Source organism: Falco biarmicus, chromosome Z (assembly GCF_023638135.1).
Source record: "Falco biarmicus isolate bFalBia1 chromosome Z, bFalBia1.pri, whole genome shotgun sequence".
Taxonomy (NCBI): domain Eukaryota; kingdom Metazoa; phylum Chordata; class Aves; order Falconiformes; family Falconidae; genus Falco; species Falco biarmicus.
This window is the reverse complement of record NC_079311.1, coordinates 55,914,759-55,933,573: the sequence shown is the minus strand read 5'-3', so window position 1 is coordinate 55,933,573 and position 18,815 is coordinate 55,914,759. Positions and strand designations below refer to the sequence as shown.

The window sequence follows — 18,815 nt, the reverse complement described above, 5'->3', positions numbered from 1 at the left end:
TCACAATTTCCAAGGAACAGTAAAATAACATTCTCAGATACCATTACCAATCTCATTTCTAATATGAGAACATAAAAATCTAAATGCACATGCAACACCAATACTGAGTACTACTTACATAGTTTTTGAGATATGCTAAAGATTATTCGATTTGTTTTTCTTACTGAAGCTCTTTGTTTTGTTCAGCAAGATTTACACCACTTTAATTTCCTTGGTATTCACTTTAATCACTGACTTGTAGAAGTCAGACATGTAACCTTACTTGACAGGAACATTCTTAAAGACAAACACAGTAGAATAGAGGTACTTGAAAAAAGTACTGGTGTTAAATGTTTCAGGACATTTCAAGTCTCACTGTGCATTCAGTTTAGTTCAAAAGGATTTTTCCCAGGAAAAAATGCACTGCAAACACTTTATGGAAACTTATGTCCCTCTTCCACTAACATTCCTGAATTTGAGGCCAGTTTAATAACTTATAAGTAAAATCAAAATGCAAGTGTATCTGATTATTTAAATGCAGATACTTCATTGTTAGCTGAACCAAATTCAGTGATTAAGGCATAAACAAAGAGATTACTTTCTAATACTGCCTTGATTATCAAGACTATATTTATCATAATTATTTTTATATATATATTTTTATATATATATATGCCTTTGTTTATCCCTCAAGCAGTGTCGAACAAGAGCAAGAGATACATTAATTTTGCTATGGACTTTGGCATCTGAACGCCCCACAATGCTCAAACACCAGCCAAAACAAACAAAACTAAAACCAACAAACAAAAAACCCAACAGAACTACTTCACTCAATAGAAGCATTGATTCTGAAACTATTTTTCTGATTTTGTCAATAGTAGTTACTGCTACGCACAATTCCTTAGACCACTGCTCTTCATCTCCATCATTGCTATTAATGTTATATTTCAAGCTATATGATAAAGCAAACATTTTTCTAAACAAACACTTCTTTACAGACACTGAGAAATGTTCATCCTCACTTCCTAAATCCTTTTTTGGACACAATCTGGTTCTTGTTGAAATTAACAGGAATACAGATGAGTAATAGGATAAGATTTTAGATACCCTCATCACAGCAAAAAAATCACCTCTTCAGATTCCCAGCCATCATATTTGTTGAATACCACTTACAAATCACCAGGCAGTTAGCCAAATATAGATTGTTTCATCAATGCCCCTGAACTGGTCTCAACAAAGCTAGGAAATTATCCAATTTATTTTAAAGTTTTAAATAATTTCCAATAAAAATTTTAAGTTTGCTGGTTTTCCTCTTCCACTGCAACAAAAGCATTAAAAACTGCAAATTAAGACCCTAATAAATACACACAAATAGAAGTGCACAGAAATTGACAAATGGAGTTTGGTTTTGCCAGACATTCAACTAAGGCCTCTCCTTCTTGTTTTTAAAATGGCTTTGTTCATAGTTCCTTTCTCCTGAAGAGACCGAACAAATTTGTTTGCCGTCTAGTGCAATTTTCTCTACTGCTATTATTTTTGCCTCTGCAGGGCTCCAGTGAAAATTCTGAACGTTTCATTGTAAAATATTTTATAAATAAATGCACAGAATCCAGTCTATGTATGATCCTGAGTTTGTGAAATCCAGGGGGAAAAGTGCTGGACCAAAATAACATAATGGTAGTAATGCACTGAAGCAAAAAGGAACACAAGAGTTCTGCGTTGTTAGGGATATTGTCTCTTGGGCACACAAACTATGTTTTTGTGATATATCTCAAGACAACTATGTTGTGATTTTAGCTCTAGGCCTAAGAAACCGAACTGGCCAAGAAGAAAAATATGACAAACTAGATCACAGTCTAGGAATTTCTGCTGTAAAGAATCACAAGTAAAATTATATTATAGTTCAGGCTGCCAGGGATCTCAGGAGCTCTTAAACTTCCTTCCCAAAGCAGGCTCACACTTGGCATCAGACAAGTTCCTCAGGGCTTCATGCACTCAGGGCTTGAAAATCTCCAAGAACAGAGATGTCAAAACCTCGCTTGGCCCCAGCTGCATTGCTGGGCTGTCCTCATGGGGAAAAAGATTTTCCTTATCTCCAACCTAAATCTCCCTCGTTTCAACTTGTGAACATTGTCTATCATCCTCTCACCACGCACAGCTGTGAAAAGCCTGTCTCCATCTTGTTGATTACCTCCTCATGGATATTACGGAAGGCTGATAATTTCAGGCATCCTAACAATCTCTCCTCCCAACTGAACAAGCTCAGGTCCCTCAGTGTCTCTGCACAGGCACATGTGCTCCAGCATCTGGCTGTCTCAGTGGCCTTCTGCTGAATTTACTCCCATTCACCAATGTCTTTCCCATAATGGCAGGACAGTGAGGGCAAAACTGGACATGGATGTAGACGTTGCCTAAGAAGTGCAGAGAGGGGTGGGATAGTAAGTTCCCTAAAGTTCCTGCCTATACCCTTGCTCATACTGCCCAAGAGATACTGTTGTCTCCCCTATACTGCCCAAGCACACTGATGGATCACGTTCAGCTCACTGACACCCAGGCCCCAGGGCCTCCTCCACAGTGCTGCTTCCCAGCCACTCTGTCCCAAGCCTGCAGTCTACAGACTGCCAGTTGAGGGCCTGTGAAGACCTGGACAACTGCACAGGACTGACCCTTTTGGTCAATATGTTACTGTGGAAGTAAGTTAAAAGAGAGTCTTTTTCTCAGTGACCGCTTCCATACTAGATTTCACCAAGTAGCACAAGAATACCATGCTCATAAGAGATAATCTGTAAGTCTGTTGTAAGAAAAGATGCACTTTCTAACACTCTATGCAGGACATTTAAGAGACTATTTAAGAAAACATACTTAATACAGAAACAGCATGATAACAGTCAATGGTGTGAAAACCACCAGTTTTACCCATTGCCATAATGCAAGTAACTCCATTTGACAAGGGTGGATCACCTAGATTAAAAAGCAACTATTAAAAAGCAATTAAATTAAAAATAATAGTATATTTTAATAATGTAATTGTATTGTTATATTTTAATAATATATTTTAAATAATAATTAAAAAGCAATGCCCTAGCAATGCCTAGGTGATTTTTACTCCTATAAAATTACCTGCCACACTTCTTTTGCTCTTTGAGGAAAAAAAACCCAACAGAACCAAACAGGACAGGACACCACACAGCACTGAGTGCCCTAAGCATCTTCTGTTCCTTTGGTTTTATGGCAAAATTAACCTTTTCCATACTAACAGGTTAAATGCTCTCAGTAGAGTACATAAAAACTTTTGAATTCATACATGAAAGACAGAAGTTCTGCATGTAGAATAAACATTTTTTAAAAACAAAGTATAAATACTAGCCAATGAGAGCAACTTGTTGAGAGTTCAGAAGCACAGCTGAAAGTCAAAAGTTACACTTGTGACCAGGCAACTTGGTTTACGGGGATGACACTGATCATTTTATTACAGGCCTTATCATACTACCAATTAATATCTCAATCTGCAGGATTAACACCCTATTACGTTGTGAAGCCATTGTTAATGGCCAAACCCTGCTACATTGGCCTTCGTATACAACAAACTTTGGAACAACTACTTCTATCATTTCTGATCAAAACCTCCCCTACACACACCTTACCACAGATGACCAAAACATAACTTCCCATTTCCTATCTGCTTTTCTGCCTTGTACATTATACCTTTTCCCACATTATAAAGTGTGGGAAGAAAATCCTATACTGTCGACGGCGAGGGAAGTCAAGCAGGCAAACTCAATATAAGTGATAAAGCAAGCTTCGATTTATTACGGCGCGATTATGTCTTATATACAGTTCCAGTTAATTATGCCTACAAGTCATCTGCTGATTGGCTAAGCTCTAAAGGGTTACATTTTCATACGTCCTCCTACTTGTGGTTTCTGCGGATAGCTAGCTACATATTTTTTTTTCTCTCTTGTCTACGCGAATTCCTCAAAGTTATGTACAACATTAGGCACAAGGTCAGTGTTTTTCTCAGCTTCCTTATCAGCATGCCTCAGCACAGCTGCAAGGCCTGCTTCAGCTAACTTACGCTAACTTTGTTTCACAAAGATCTTTAAGGGAGTCATGGCCGTGATCACACAGCCATTCTGCAACACTATACTTTATTAAAAACATCAGTTATTTTCAGTAGAGGAAAAAGAATGAACTGCTGGCCCCAACTTATCTTGTTTCAGTAGGCTACAGATGGTCAGCCTGCTGATGTTGAGCTTTCAAGAAAGTCAGCTGTGTCTGAAGAGTTACCATCCTTGGATCATAACATGTAACCAACAACACACTATGCTAACACAAGAACTTTTGAGCATCCCAAACTTATGACAGTGCTGAGGACAAACCATTAAGAGCTGCTGAGATTTACAGCACAGTTGTTTCAGGTTCCAACCATATAACCTAGCAGGTCATCCTGAAATCAAGCCCTGGAAACCCCTAAAAGGCAGTCTTCCACATGTAAAGTAATCCTAACACTCCCCTTCATGTAAGTTGCCTGAAATATGTTTGCGATGTCACAAGCTGTGACTCAAGGCCACATGAAGAATACCTCTTCATTAGGTCACGAAAGTTGGCCACTGCACTGAAGTCATGACACTGTGTCTAACTCTTCCTTTAAGTCATGAAATGTCAGTTTCTTCAGGATTCAATCAGGAGAAATATATACTCAACCAACGACAAACAGTGAAGATACTTAACACCTTCAAGCCCTGTTAAGACACAAAACTTGACTCAGTAGCTCATACCAGGATCATGGCAAGTAATTTTACTATCTGAAATTTAAATCTTAGTAACAGTTGCCTCCTCAAACAACTATTGAGGTAAGATGGTATCTGAAATGTGCATATCCCAGACTGTACAAGTTCGTAAGGTTATCTGACTACTGACCATCTGGATGGCTTGAAACAACAGCATTAAGAAACCTTCATAAAACAGCTGCAACTGAACAAGCATAAAACCCCAACCTTTAAAATACTAGGAAAGAGCTCTGTTCCATTAACCAGAATCACTGCTTGCATAATAAATTATGCTACTGCTTTGTAGGACCAACTCTAATTCTCAGCCTATTGCAAATAAACCTTCCCTTGGTTTGACATAAGTTTGCTAGTAAAGTATGCTTCAGTCACAAAACCTGAACTGTATGAACCAGCCTGAGGCTTGGAAAACCCTAAGTCTCTCATCTGCCCATAACTACAGACCCAGAGCACCAAAACCTCTACAAATTTACCTGCCCAGTACTGTTCCTTGAAATACCCCATCAGGTATATATATATAATTTAAAAAATACTCCTCGCAGTACAAAGGAGTTAAGGACTTTCCAGTTCTCGAAAGAGCTGGAGAAAGCCAGAGCAACCCAAGACAATCTTCCATCAGAAACCACCTGGAAAGCTGGAAAGAGACATATCACAAAGAGCTGAGCATTCGTCTTAGCACATTCACACTTGTTTCACTTCAAAACCCAGAATTTGAGCACAAAAGGATTTCCACAAAATAAAGGAATGGAGCTATATTTCTGTGCTACATAGCACCATTCTAAAACTAAGCATATTTTACTCCTTAAAACAACTGTAAGGATGGTACAGCTCATGGAAGAGTCTTCATGCCTTTCAGAAAGTCCAAAGAAAAGTCCTCCTAGAAGTTATAGGGAATTGCTGTTACTATTACGCAGAATCAACTCCGAGGAAGTAAAAGTGTACTGGATTTTACATTTTTCCTTGTACTAAATCTGACAGAAAACAAATAACTCTTCCATATTCATTTTATTATCAACTCTTTTGCAAATTGTAACTCAGTTGAAGTGGTTTAAGAGAGTGGACCAAATAAAATAGAAGTGAACTAAATACAAAACAGATACCCACATGTTGACACAACCTTAGCTACCACATGCTCAAACTAGCATGTTGATTTCACCTCATGGCTAACAGCTAATTAGGTGAGTCAGCTACTATGCAGGTAGGTCAACTGCTCCTTACTACCCAAGGCTAATGTAACATTGCATACAGCCAGATCTTAAGGCAGAAGTAGTCTAAATAGTTTTCACAAATCATAATTTAATTTTATAAATGGGTGTCTGTAGAGTTACAAATACTTAGCTAAACATTAACTTTCTATCACTCAACTAACTTTAAAATGTGTATGATCTGACAATTAATTTTAGATTTCTCAATCAGAAATTTTGAGTAAATTTAGTTTAAAATCGTGATTATAGAACAACTCTTTTCCTAAAAGAAACACTTTGAAAATCAAGCATGGGTATTTAATTAAGGCAAGTAGAGTCATAGAATCATTTAGGTTGGAAAAGACCTTTGAGATCAAGTCCAACCACTAACCCAGGACTGCCCAAGTCCATCACTAAACCATATTCCTATGCACCTCATCTACAAGTCTTAAACAGCTCCAGGGATGGTGACTCAACCATCCCCCTGGGCAGCCTGTTCCAGTGCTTGACAAACCTATCAGTGAAGAAACTTTTCCTAATATCCCATGAAACCTCTCCTGGCACAACCTGAGGCCATTTACTCTTGTCCTGCTGCTTGTTATCTGGGATAAGAGACCTATCTTCACATCACTACAACCTCCTTTCAGCTAGCTGTAGAGAGCAATAAGGTCTCCACAAGACTCCTCCACACTAAACAGCCCCAGTTCCCTCAGCTGCTCCTCGCAAGCCTTGTGCTCCAGACCCTTCCCCAGCCCCGCTGCCATTCCCTGGACACGCTGCAGCCCCTCTACGTCCCTCCTGCAGTGAGGGGCCCAAACCTGAACACAGGGTTCGAGATGCGGCCTCACCAGTGCCGAGTGCAGGGGGACAGTCCCTTCCCTTGCCCTGCTGGCCACACTGCTCCTGACAGAAGCCAGGGTGCTGCTGGCCTCCTTGGCCACCTGGGCACACTGCTGGCTCATGTCCAGCCGGCTGCCGACCCGCACTCCCAGGCCCTTTTCCAGCAGGCCCTTTCCAGCCGCTCTGCCCCAGCCTGTAGCATTTTGTGGGGTTGCTGTGACCCAAGTGCAGGACCTGGCATTTCTCCTTGTTGAACCTTATACAGCTGGCCTCGACCCATCGGTCCAGCCTGTCCAGATCCTTCTGCAGAGCCTTCCTGTCCTCCAGCAGATCAACATTCCCACCCAACTTGGTGTCCTCTGCAAACTCAATGAGTTTGGGCTCATTCCAATCCTCCAGATCGTCAATAAAGATACTAAACAGGACTGGCCCCAGCACGGAGCCATGGGGAACATGGCTTGTGATAGGCTGCCAGCTGGATGTAATTCCATGTACTACAACACTTCGGGCTCGGCCATCCAGCCAGCTTTTTACCCAGCGTAAAGTATACCTGTTCAAGCCAAGCACAGCCAGTTTCTCCAGGAGAATACTGTGGGAGAAGGGTGTCAAAAGCTTTACTAATGTCCAGGTAGACAACATCCACAGCCTTTCCGTCATCCACTAGGCAGATCATCTTGTTGTAGAAGAAGGTAAGGTTCATCATGCAGGACCTGCCTTTCATAAACCTATGCTGGCTGGGCCTGGTCCTAGTTTTAAGGTAATTTTTTTTTTATTTCCCGTACCTTTCAAAATTTTCCGAAAGGTCCAAAGCAATTAACATTAAATCCCATTAATAAACACAGTATGTAAAAACTTAACTAGAAATACAAATTAACAACCCTTTGTGTACAAGAATGTGGAATAAGAAACATTCTTACTTCACTAAATCTTTAACTATTGTCTCTCCTGCTTATGTCAAGCTACAGAACAATAAAGAGGTAAGAATACAGCACGTCTAATTGGAAAAAAAAACAAATCAGAGCTCTAGATGAGAAATTGTGAAAACTTTCCGCAGCAGTTAAATAAAAGGTGAATCTCAGACAGAGTATTACAAGGAATAATAGTAAGCTGAGATTTTGGTCCACTGGGTTTGCAGTTAGGTGATGAGAGATGCTTAGGTTTTACCCAAATTTATGAGGCATTTAACATAACACAGAAATGCTGACATTCACCACTCCTTCCAATGGCAAGAAAACTACAGTTACATTGTTATTTTTGCTTTCATCTACCTATAATGAGTAGACTAATTTACCTCCTTAGTAAATACTAGTTACTTTTTGTGGTTCAACTCCTCTGGGACTTGCACTGTCAAATTGCTCTCTCAGCTGTTCACAGTGCAGAACGTTACACCAAGCGATAAGGAACAAAAAGTTCACGCAATAGAATCTAATTTTGTTTAGATGAGGCTCTCCAGAAAAATAGCAACTTTTGTAAATGCTTTGTGGATAATTCGCAACAGGTCACAACAAAAGACATCAGCTCAAATTCACAAACCTGGTCATCTAATTCACTAGCAAGTAAAATTTTCATATAGTCTATCAACATCCAGTATCACTGTCAGATTAAAGGAGCTATGTAAACAAGAGTGCTCTCCCTTCTCCCCTCCCCAAATGTAGGTACACTAGCGGGGCAAGAGGGAAAGAAAATCAGACCACAGGTACTTCAGAAACAATACACAATGCATCATCTGAAAATTCAGCAGATATGAACTAGCTCATTGGAACTAAAAATACATTTCCAAATTTCAACTCCACATAAGCATAAAATAGCTATATATAATCATAGTAATTGTGTTGTAAGTAGGTCTGGCTCAGAATCCTATTAACTTTTTCAATTCTTTGTAAGAGAAGTATAGTTAACCCCACAGAAAAAGAAGTAACCAGACTACCTGAACCGAAGTAAACTGACTCAACTGCAACTGCACCTTTTAACAGATTTGCTTGTTTCTTGCCTTGCAACGTTGCAGGATTTCACTACACTGATTTTAAGCACACACTTTAAAAAAAAACTTAAAATGCACACTTAGAAAACATCCCTGAGGTGGTGTGTAAGAGAAAACACAGCTAGATTAATTATTATGAGGTAATAAAACAGAAGAGAGAAGCCATTTACTTGGCAGATACATGGCTTTGAATCATTAGTTGTAGTGGCAGCATACAAAGCCTGAACAAAATCTAGATAACACAGTTTTTGCCTTAAAGACTTTATAAACTTATTTGAAATAAGTCTTTGATAAGAAGAAAATGAAAGAACTAAAGAAACTATTTACTCAGAGAATGTCTAAGAAGCTGAGGTATACTCAATGTACTGGGTCCATGGGCAGATGAAATTACTTTTAAAAATGGTGCTAGGTATTTTCTTCCTCTCATTAATGAATAAACACATCACATGTTAAAAGTATGCTCAAATTTAGTGATTAATATACAATCTTTGGTGTTCCCATAGTACAGTCATGGATGTCATATAGGAACTTGAACAAGTAAGACAGGTTAGAAATAAGTTAAGAATTTACAGAGGAAGCTTGAATTGCTAGAATTTAACCTTCCAAGCCTCAATAAAATGTATATTGAGAAACCAAAAATTCCTGTATTAAATTCAACTTAACAATATAGTCCATTGTCTCTTCATTTTGGGCCACTAAATCTGGTTAGGAGACCAAAGACAAACAACTTGCCATGGTGTAACAGAAAAACCAACTAAAGACACCTGTGCAAAACCAAGCAATTTAATGTGCACTTATCCCAGCTCATAGGTTTCCAAAGGGAAATTAAACTGAACTAGACACCATTATCCATCCACATGCACAAAAAAGCATTGCCTTATTAGTCTTACAGTATATGGCAAAGCAATAGCTATTATTAAACTAGAGAAGTTACAATAATGAAATTATAATCTGTCTAATTTTTCTTTTGCGGGGCTTGGGGTTGTGGCTTTTCTGGGGGATGGGGTTTTTTTCTTTCCCAGAACTAGTGATTGATGGAAAAAAATATCTACCCTAATCAGCTAAAGCTCCTGTCTCTTTTGCAATTCAGAAGTAAACAGGTAAGCTTCAACTGCAGTTTCATCCAGGAAGAGTTTCAGTGAGAAAGGAAAACAAAAACCAACAAAAAAATCCATATAGGGCAAGGCATTCTTTAAAAAGAATTCAGCTCTAAATGAACAAGTTACATAAAATGTGAATATAGTTGAAAAATAATACATATAATAAATGTGACTCCAAAATGCATGCATCTCTCAGGCAAGTTCATCTAACTTTTCAGATGAGCAATAATTTAGCTCAATAAGCATAAACTGTTATGTCTGTATACTATATAGCTGAAATTTACACATAATTCTTTGTTCTCTTTCAATGAGCAGGGATTGTATTTTAAGTGTATGTATGCATATACACACACACACACACACACCCCTCTACACACATGGACATACTCAAACGTGGAACTGCCAATTTTTTCCATGATTTTTAGCAAAATATTGCCAAAATAGTAAGTTTACTATATTGCAATGCACAGGAAAAAGTAGAAAAAATTCAGTAAGATTTAGTCAAATCCCATATAAACTATCAGTGTATTTTGATGAAAGAATATTAAGGATTTTCTTTCCATTTTGTATTTCAAATAGCATAGCACCCTCTGGTGCATCTAGTAGAAAGAAAATAACTAAGAACTACGAATAAATACCAGTCATTGTTATAAAAAAAAGACAATGTTAAAAAGAAGAAAAAAGGAACCCTTAGAAACAAAAAATGTCTAATAATCATTGGAAATAAAATTTCAATGTAATCCTTTCTTATTAAAATCTTTTATAACTAAGGAAGTTATAATATTGAATAATAAAATATTTTAAAAATTTAAAAAACACAGAAGTTTGAAACTACTCCTGTGTTCTTAATAATAGGCCATTTTTATTAAAAACATATTCTTACATGACAAATTTATTAAGAAAAAAAGGTAAGTAATTCAGTGAAACAAACTGTTACACCAAGCACTATTATCTGCTTTTGGTCTTGCAAGAGTGAAAATTATTAGGACTACAGCTATCCACACAGTCATAAACCGCTAAATTTCACACCCAAATAGTCATATCTCCTTTAGAAGTCCAATGAGAAAAGAATTAAAAACATGGAACACTTCAAACTCTGATATGACATGTTAACTATTAAAACACACCTAGTTATTGGCAAAATAATTTCCTACAAAAGTATATTTTGCTAATTGCAAAAGCAGAGACCATCACCTGCTTTAGGCAGCTCTTTTGTAAACCTCTGGAAGTTTCAACAATGCACAAGAAATGAAAGTGACACCTGTTTAAATCAGCCATCTGTCCCTAACAAACTAGAACTAGCCAAATCAGTATATGCACTCTCCTTAAATTTCCGAAGTATGGGTATACCATTACACCTGTGGAAAAAGAGAAGTACTGCTGTGACTGACAACCAACTTTACCAGAAATAAATAATAAACTTGTGGCTAACAGAAAAACATCATTTTAAACATTAGCCCATTCATTTAAAAAATCTTAATCATGCTTTCAGCCCTCATTCTTACTAAGGAAAAAAAAATAAAGTAGCTTTATTCACAATTTAAAAACATGATCACTTTTGGTATCCTAACACATTCGTTTGACAGAGCTTGATTTTGAAATGGAACTCCAACTACAAGGACACTACCATACCACTGAAAGCTTATTATTTTGTTCTGTGTGTATTTGTGATGCGTTCACAACATGTTTCAACTGAGAATAATTTTTAAAAAGGACTTTTAAGAGTCATATCTGATATAAAGGCTACACATTTTTTAAGTATTCCGTATGACAATACCTGCAGCTAGTAAGTTTTGGAGACTGCAGGTAAAAATAAAATTAATATGGAATATTTTAAGAGGGGAAAGAAGCCTTTCATAGGAGGACAATGTAAAGCATGGAAACCAGAAACACTAGCTAGAACACCAAAAGGAACTGCAGTGATAAAAGATCACTGCATTTTAGATACTTGCTTACATTTCAAGTAGGAAAATGGTAACAGCCTTCCCTCTCTACACAAAGTTTAGTAAATGAAAAGAAATGGCTACATTTATTTCTGTAGACAGTTTTGTGATAAACAAACTACTGTATCAGGCAGGAACAAGAAATGGGACAGTGCTAACAAAGCTGAACCTAATTATTAAATAAAGCACCCTGACTTTAAACTCTTTAACACCATTGTACGTTTGATTCCTCTTTTGTTTACCTATATTACTTTACTGAAAGGCTTTCGCTCCACAGTAGCACCATGTAGGCTAGCTCACTAACAGCACAACAAAGCATATGATACAGATAGGCTCATTAGGATATGTTGAAACACAATTAGTTACACAGTCTGAAGTCATGAAAACCAATGGATTAAAAAAATAAAAATAGAAATTACAAGCCACCTCATTTTCAAACACCGGTTAGCATCACAAATACCAACTATTTTGATAGCTGTGGGCATTAGGGAATCAGAATGCAAAATCCAGATCTCCTCTGTGATCATTACAGTATTTCAGAGAGAATAAAGAGTCAATAATATTAAAGTGATTACAACTGCACTATTACTTTCCAAATTTCAGTCACTGCCTAAAGAAAGCGTGGCTTAGTATTAAAAAAGTCTTTGCTTTCAGACAGTATGATGTACTTTTTGATCTGATTTTTTATGAAACATCTGTACGTCTCCTCACAGAGTTAAAACAGAAAGTTTGTCTCGCAGCTGATGCACGCACTTTCTTTTGCTACCCAGGCTCTGCATACATGTTCTGCAAAGACAGATTTCAACACCCAAGAAGGATTCCATTCCAAATAGTAAATACTCTGTCCTGCTGTGAGAGGACTACTCAGGAAAGGCATGGTGCAGAACTGACATCTCTTTTCAGCAATGGTAAATGACAGGAATGATTTCACAACCAACAAATCGCATAAACTACGCAATAAAACTAATAACAAATACATTAAGATTTAAATGCGCCATATAACTAATACAGTACCATAACTCACTGAAAATTCTTAATGTCTTTAGAAGTCATTTGACAGCAGGACCTAGAAAGTCAGCATACGGTTGTATCTTAAGTAAAATCATAAAAAGATGACAACACAGAAACCTTTGGTCATTACTCAAAATAATGTATTTTCTAAGCTCCTGCCGGCCCATGAAATATACATAAAAAAAATACAGATCCAATACGCGTTAGCTCAAGAAATGTTGGTATCAACAATGCACTAACTACTTAGCATGTTTTTTAGTTGATAGCTACTTGGAAAAACTGCCCGTCGCATTCATTGGTAGATCCAATGTGAGACAAACAAATATATTGTTGAAATTGTAATGAGAAACCCTGCATTTTACACAGGGTTCTACAGATGTAAAAATAGAAAGAGCATAGATACAATTAAAATGTACGTTTTAGATTAAAAACAAGCACATCCTTTTTCCTAACTATTTTACTAAATAAAGCAATAAGGAAATAAGTCGTCACTTCAAGAAGAAAAAAAGCTTGCCTCAACGACACATGATTTGACAGGTCAAAGGGGAGAGTGCAACTGGATATGGAGATTTTAAAAGAAAATTTCACTGCCATCATAGATGCCAAAAATTCACTTTATCTGAAAGAATTTAAAAAGTATACAGAAGTATGATTTGATGACACTGATGACACAAAGCTTTAGATTTTAATAAGCAATTGCAAAAAAGGATGAAGAAAACAAGCATTTTGGAGTGTAAAAAAATGCAAAACATTCTCATTAATAACCCAGTTTCTACTACAGCTCCTTGAAAGGTACAAAGCTGCCTCTTCCCTCTTTCTCAAATGCACTCCTGAAAGAGCAGTAATAACAAAATCACTTTTTTTAAAAAATACTATTTCTTGTTTTGTCCTTTCTTTGCTGCTCAGTACAAACTCAATCAATACCCTGAATTTCCTTCATTATGGAGAGTTTAAGGAAACTGAAATGGATTCTTTCCACATGAACGTTAACTCACCGTGCATAATCTACACATGCGATGTTCCATACTACACTGGTTGTATGAAAGCATCATTTAAAAAGGAGTGCAAGAAAAAAACCCTGCTACTCGGTGTATGGGTGAGGGTACTGAATAAACAAAAAAGCACTTCACAATAGAAAGAACATACAGTTTGCACTAAAATAAGCAGCAAATTGAATATGAATAAAAGAGCTACATTGCTATGTAAAGCAGAGTGGAGTGATTGCTATGATCGACAGCACATGAGCATGATTAAAAAAAATACAGCAAGTTCATAAAAATCTGCAGCATTTAGCAGTCGCATCAAATCCGAACAAGGCCCCTACAAGTGAAGGGGGGGGGGGGAAGCCCAGCTCTTGGTGTGCTACAGGATCCGTCTCTAGCTGCATCCTTCCTCCCACCCCCAGTTTCCTTCGGGTGTGAAGTAAGTAACCTCAGACCGTGGCCGGAGCCTCGTTCCTTGATGTCCACATTCCCCCGTCCGTGCAAACGAGTGACCAAGTAAGATGCATACCCACCGCATTCAAGCAATTGTCCTGGAAGTCCCAGAAGCGTGCCTCCATGCCCATCATCACCAAGCCTCTCTTCCTCCTCACTTCGCACCGCGGCCAGCTCCCTCCCCGCCCGACAGCCCGCCCCATCCCAACCGCACCGCCGAAGCACGCCCTCCCCACCCCGCCGCAAAGTCCACCCAGCGGGGCCGGGGGCGGGGGTCGCGGGGGGCGAGACGGACGGGGAAGAGGGACGGAGAGGGGGAGATGGCGGAGGCAAGCGGGGGAGCCGGGAAGGCGACCCACGTCCCCCTCACCGCTGCGCAGCGCAGCGAGCCGCGCAGCCCAAGGGAGCAGCCTCGGCCCGGATGCTGCGAGGAGGGGTGAGGCGGCGGCCGGGGGAGGGCGAGCGGAGGGAGGGCCGGCCTGCGCCCGACAAGCATATTCACCTGGGCTGAGGCGGGCTGTGGTGGCGTTCCCGCTGTCGTTGCTGCTGGAGGTGGCTGCTGTTGTTGTTGTTGTTGTTGTTGTGGGTGACGATGAGGAAGGGGGTGAGGAGCAGCAGCAGGAGGAGCAGGAGGAGGAGGAGGAGCAGGAGAGGAGCGGTTGTTGTTGATGGGTAACAGTCGCCAGGACTACGGTGACTATGGCGCTTGATTCACAAGGCAACGGTTGCTATAACTCACAAAAGGGAGAGCGAGCGAGGGAGGAGGAGGCGGCGGCCCAGCCGGAGAGGCCCGGAAGAGGCGGGGCCTGCCCTAACGGACGGCGCCGGGGCGGGCGGGAGAAGCTCGGCCGGGCCGGGCACCGCCTGGGCTCTGGCGCCGCGCCGGGGCCGCCGAGGCGAGCGGGCGCGCGCAGGTACGGCGGGCAGGCGGCCGGCGGCGGTTAGCGGCGCGGGGCCGGCGGCGAGGGGCGTGGCAGCGCGGGTGCTGCCTGGGTCGGGCCCGCGGCCGCCTGACGCCATTTCCGGCGGGCGGGGAGGTGGGGGCTCGGCTGCGGCGCGCTGCCGGCGAGGGGGCCGCACAGCGCCCGGCGGTGGGCGAGGGAGCTGCCGCCAGGCGGGACGGACAGGAAGTTAGGCCGGGCGGCGGCGGCTCTCCCCCGCCTACCGCCGCCTGTCACAGGCGCCCCACGCCTCCTTCCCTCGGAAAATGGCAGCGAGGGCCGGTGGCGGTGGGGGAGCTGCCCGGCTGCCGCCATTTTAAGGCGGGAGGGACGGCGGCGGCCCGGCTCGCAGCTCCGCCGTGCCCCAGCCCGCGCGAGGCTCATGCGGGCGTGAGGCGAAAGGCCGCGCTGTGGCCGAGACAAGGCCTGGGGCGCCCGGCAGCTGCCCCGGGTCCTGCCCCGGGTCCTTTTGGCCTTGCCGCGCCTACGGGCCTCGGCCCCCATGCGAGCGGTGGGGCCGTGGAGGTCGTGGGTGCGGTGCTGACAGCTGTGAAACCGGGCTGCTCTCCACCTGGCAGTGCATGTGTGTTCATTCTAGATGGGTGCTTGGGGGACAGGTGACATCGAGGTGTAGGTGGTTTCCTGGCTATGTACAGGGCCCACACATCTAAAGGCTAGTACGGTGTATGTAATCCCAGCGCATCCCTATCTGCAGCTTTGTATACAGCTGCTGCTCTCTGTATTGTTAACGATCACCTGTAATCTGTTAACGGTGTAGTTGCCTCATGACTGTTTCCAATGTACTTGTCTGTATCCTCACATGGTCCGTTACCCACACGTTTTAACAGTCCTGACATCTTCCTCATACCTGTCACTGTAAGCACCAGACATTTGCCTCATATACCCTGCCACTCCACTATACCTGCCCGTAGATCAACAGATCAAAATTGCTGTTACATACCACAGGAATGTTTTCAAACTGTTAATAGATTTACTGTGACTTTCAGGGCCCCATGTAACTATTGTAGCTGTAAGAACTATTTATAATAAAAGTCAAAAATCTGTACGTATATAAAAATAAAACCTTAACTGACGGAGCTTTAAGTCTGTAACAGAACAATCTTGAACTAATAAAACTCTGCACTTCTCCAACTGAAGCTATGTTTTACTACTTCCTGCGGTGAAACCTAATCTTCCTGAGATCCTAACCTTGTAACTGCTCTGCTGGGATCTTCAACCTCAGTGGGTGTCTTGAGTGTTTTAAGAGTGGATGGTCCCTCACTTGCCTTGTCAATCAGAAACACTTAAGATAAATTACATAAGCAATGTAATTTAATAAAAATACATAGCAATGCATTTAGGCAGTCAAATAATTTGGAGGCAAAAGATATTTTGATAATCTTTCATTGTAACTATCCACCAAATACAGGTAGTTTTATTTAGCTGGTAGTACATTGAAAGAATTGATGATTTGTGTTTTCATTGACTTTTAAATTTCATGTGAACAATGCAAAGGACAAAAAGGGGTGTCAGACACTGAGCAGTTTTACCAGAAAATTGTTGCTAGAACAATGTGACTCAATTCCATGGTTGAGCTTCAGCAACATTCATCTCATCCCGTTTTTTACTTCTTGATACGGTACTGTATTTTCCATCGCATCATTTGTCACTTGCATGCTTATTTGCATGGCAAGATGAACAGGGTGAGCTGTGGTAAAGTTGAAGGATAAAAGCATTGCGCTTTGATTTGCGTTCTTAAATCATGGAACTTTATGTGTCTGTGGAAAAAGTAGATCAAACCTAATTCAGGCCTGGGCAGAAATTTAAAACATACATATATAAATATTGCTATACTTCTTTCCCTGAGCCAGTATATTTGCAGAATATTTTAGTCTATACCAGCATTTCAGTCTGTAAATACATGATCACTTGCTGTGTCAGAAAGAGGGTAGTAGCTACTTTTGTTACAGGGAAATTATTTAACCACTTAAATGTTTTGATGCTTACATCTATGAAACTAATTTGCAGAGATACCCACATAGATCACTCAGGGCCTAATAGAAACTGAAATTCTGTTTCTAATACTGTCAAATACATTTCTCCAAGTTTTTATCCCAAAATTTTGTCAATTTGATGTCATCTTAGTTTTTGAAGAGGTGATCTTTTTTTTTACTTGTCAACAGTTACTCATTGCAAGATAATAAAAACATTCAGTCGCTTCATAGAACTTCTGTAACTAATGACAGTATTAAATATGAAAGCACTATTGATTGAAAGTAGTTGTATTGTTAAAAGCCTTGATACTGTGTATCTCAAAAATAATTTTATGCCTTCTTATGTGGATAAGAAATAATCAGTATATAATTGAAGTTTTTCACTGGTGAACTAAAACAGGGTCAGATGGAAGTTGCTCATGTGCTTTCAAAAGTATCACCTTTTGCCGTCAGAATCAAAACTTTAGGGCCTCTGAAAAAGAACTGGTTTTATACACAAGAATTTATACTGTGATTTTGTATGTTGAGAATGATAATGGAAGAAAGGCTATTCCTAAGAACCACTTTTTTCTGATATTAGATTTGGTTTTGATCTTGCAACAGAATTACATTGCCATATTTTCCAAAATACAGACCCTTACAGAGTTTGGATAGTTCATAAAAAGTCAGAATTAGCCTGTCTAGTAATCTCATCCAACTTAGCCCATTTTGTGATAAATCCATTTCATAGGTTGGTTGTGTTTCCAAATGGCTTTCAGATACAGTGTATCATTTCTAGCATATCTGAAACATACCACAAGGCATTCCTATCAGCCATGTTATGCAAAATGCAGTATCTATATATCTTATGAAACAGTATAAAGACAATACAAAATACCAAAGTAGGGTCTGTAGGAGCAAACTGTTTCAGACCATGGGTTCATCTAATCCAGTAGTAGTATTGGCCCTGTTAGTATAAGTTAATGCCTAGAGAAGTCCAAGAACAAGTGTGTTGTGTGTTTTGCTTGTTAACTTTGCCACCCTATGACCATTTTAAGCTCAGGGATTTTCTGAGCCCTGCATGATTTGTCTTTCTTCAGAGAATCTTTTCCAAGAATTTGTCCAGTCTTCCCTTAAACTCGTGTAAGCTTTGCATTCACAAAGTCTTTTGTCAGGAAGAGCCTGGCAACTGTTATATGAAGAAACAAGCCATTCTGCTTTCTCTGATGTCTAGCCTATTAGTTTTTGTATTTTCCTTTCTTGTGAGTGCTCATGATGAGGGGAAGAAAGCAAAGGAGATACATATCAACATTGATGTTAAGGGATAAGCAACTTAGTGCAGATCTAGAGGCTATACTGTCTGACTGCTTGTTATGGTTCTTCTGAATAATGTAAATACACAGACCACCACACAATTCTGCTTAAGTAAATCAGTTATTTATTACTTACCTAATTGGTAAATACTAGTACACATAGCAATCTTACATGTATGCTACCTTATAGCTGTAAAAAGTCACTTACTGTTCTCTTGAGTGTTTTCTACCTATCTCCCATGATGCAGATATCTCCACTTGCTTAGTGGTCTGCATACCTGTAGTCCAGCTACGTGTGATACACATTCTCCTAAAGCCTACAAATTT

The 18,815-nt window shown here is 40.1% G+C and overlaps 1 protein-coding gene across 4 annotated transcripts in view; it reads right to left on the bottom strand.

Moving 5' to 3' along the window:
• RFX3 (regulatory factor X3) overlaps positions 1–15,087 on the bottom strand; it is a 128,091-nt gene extending 113,004 nt beyond the window's left edge. For 3 of the 4 annotated variants that reach the window (XM_056324083.1, XM_056324084.1, XM_056324086.1), the window contains exon 1: positions 14,764–15,087. The gene's annotated coding sequence lies outside the window, so the exon portion shown is untranslated. Of the gene's footprint in view, positions 1–14,341; positions 14,508–14,763 lie in introns of those variants that run through there. The other variant, XM_056324085.1, reaches the window with a different exon arrangement.
• Between the last annotated feature and the right edge of the window lie 3,728 nt (positions 15,088–18,815).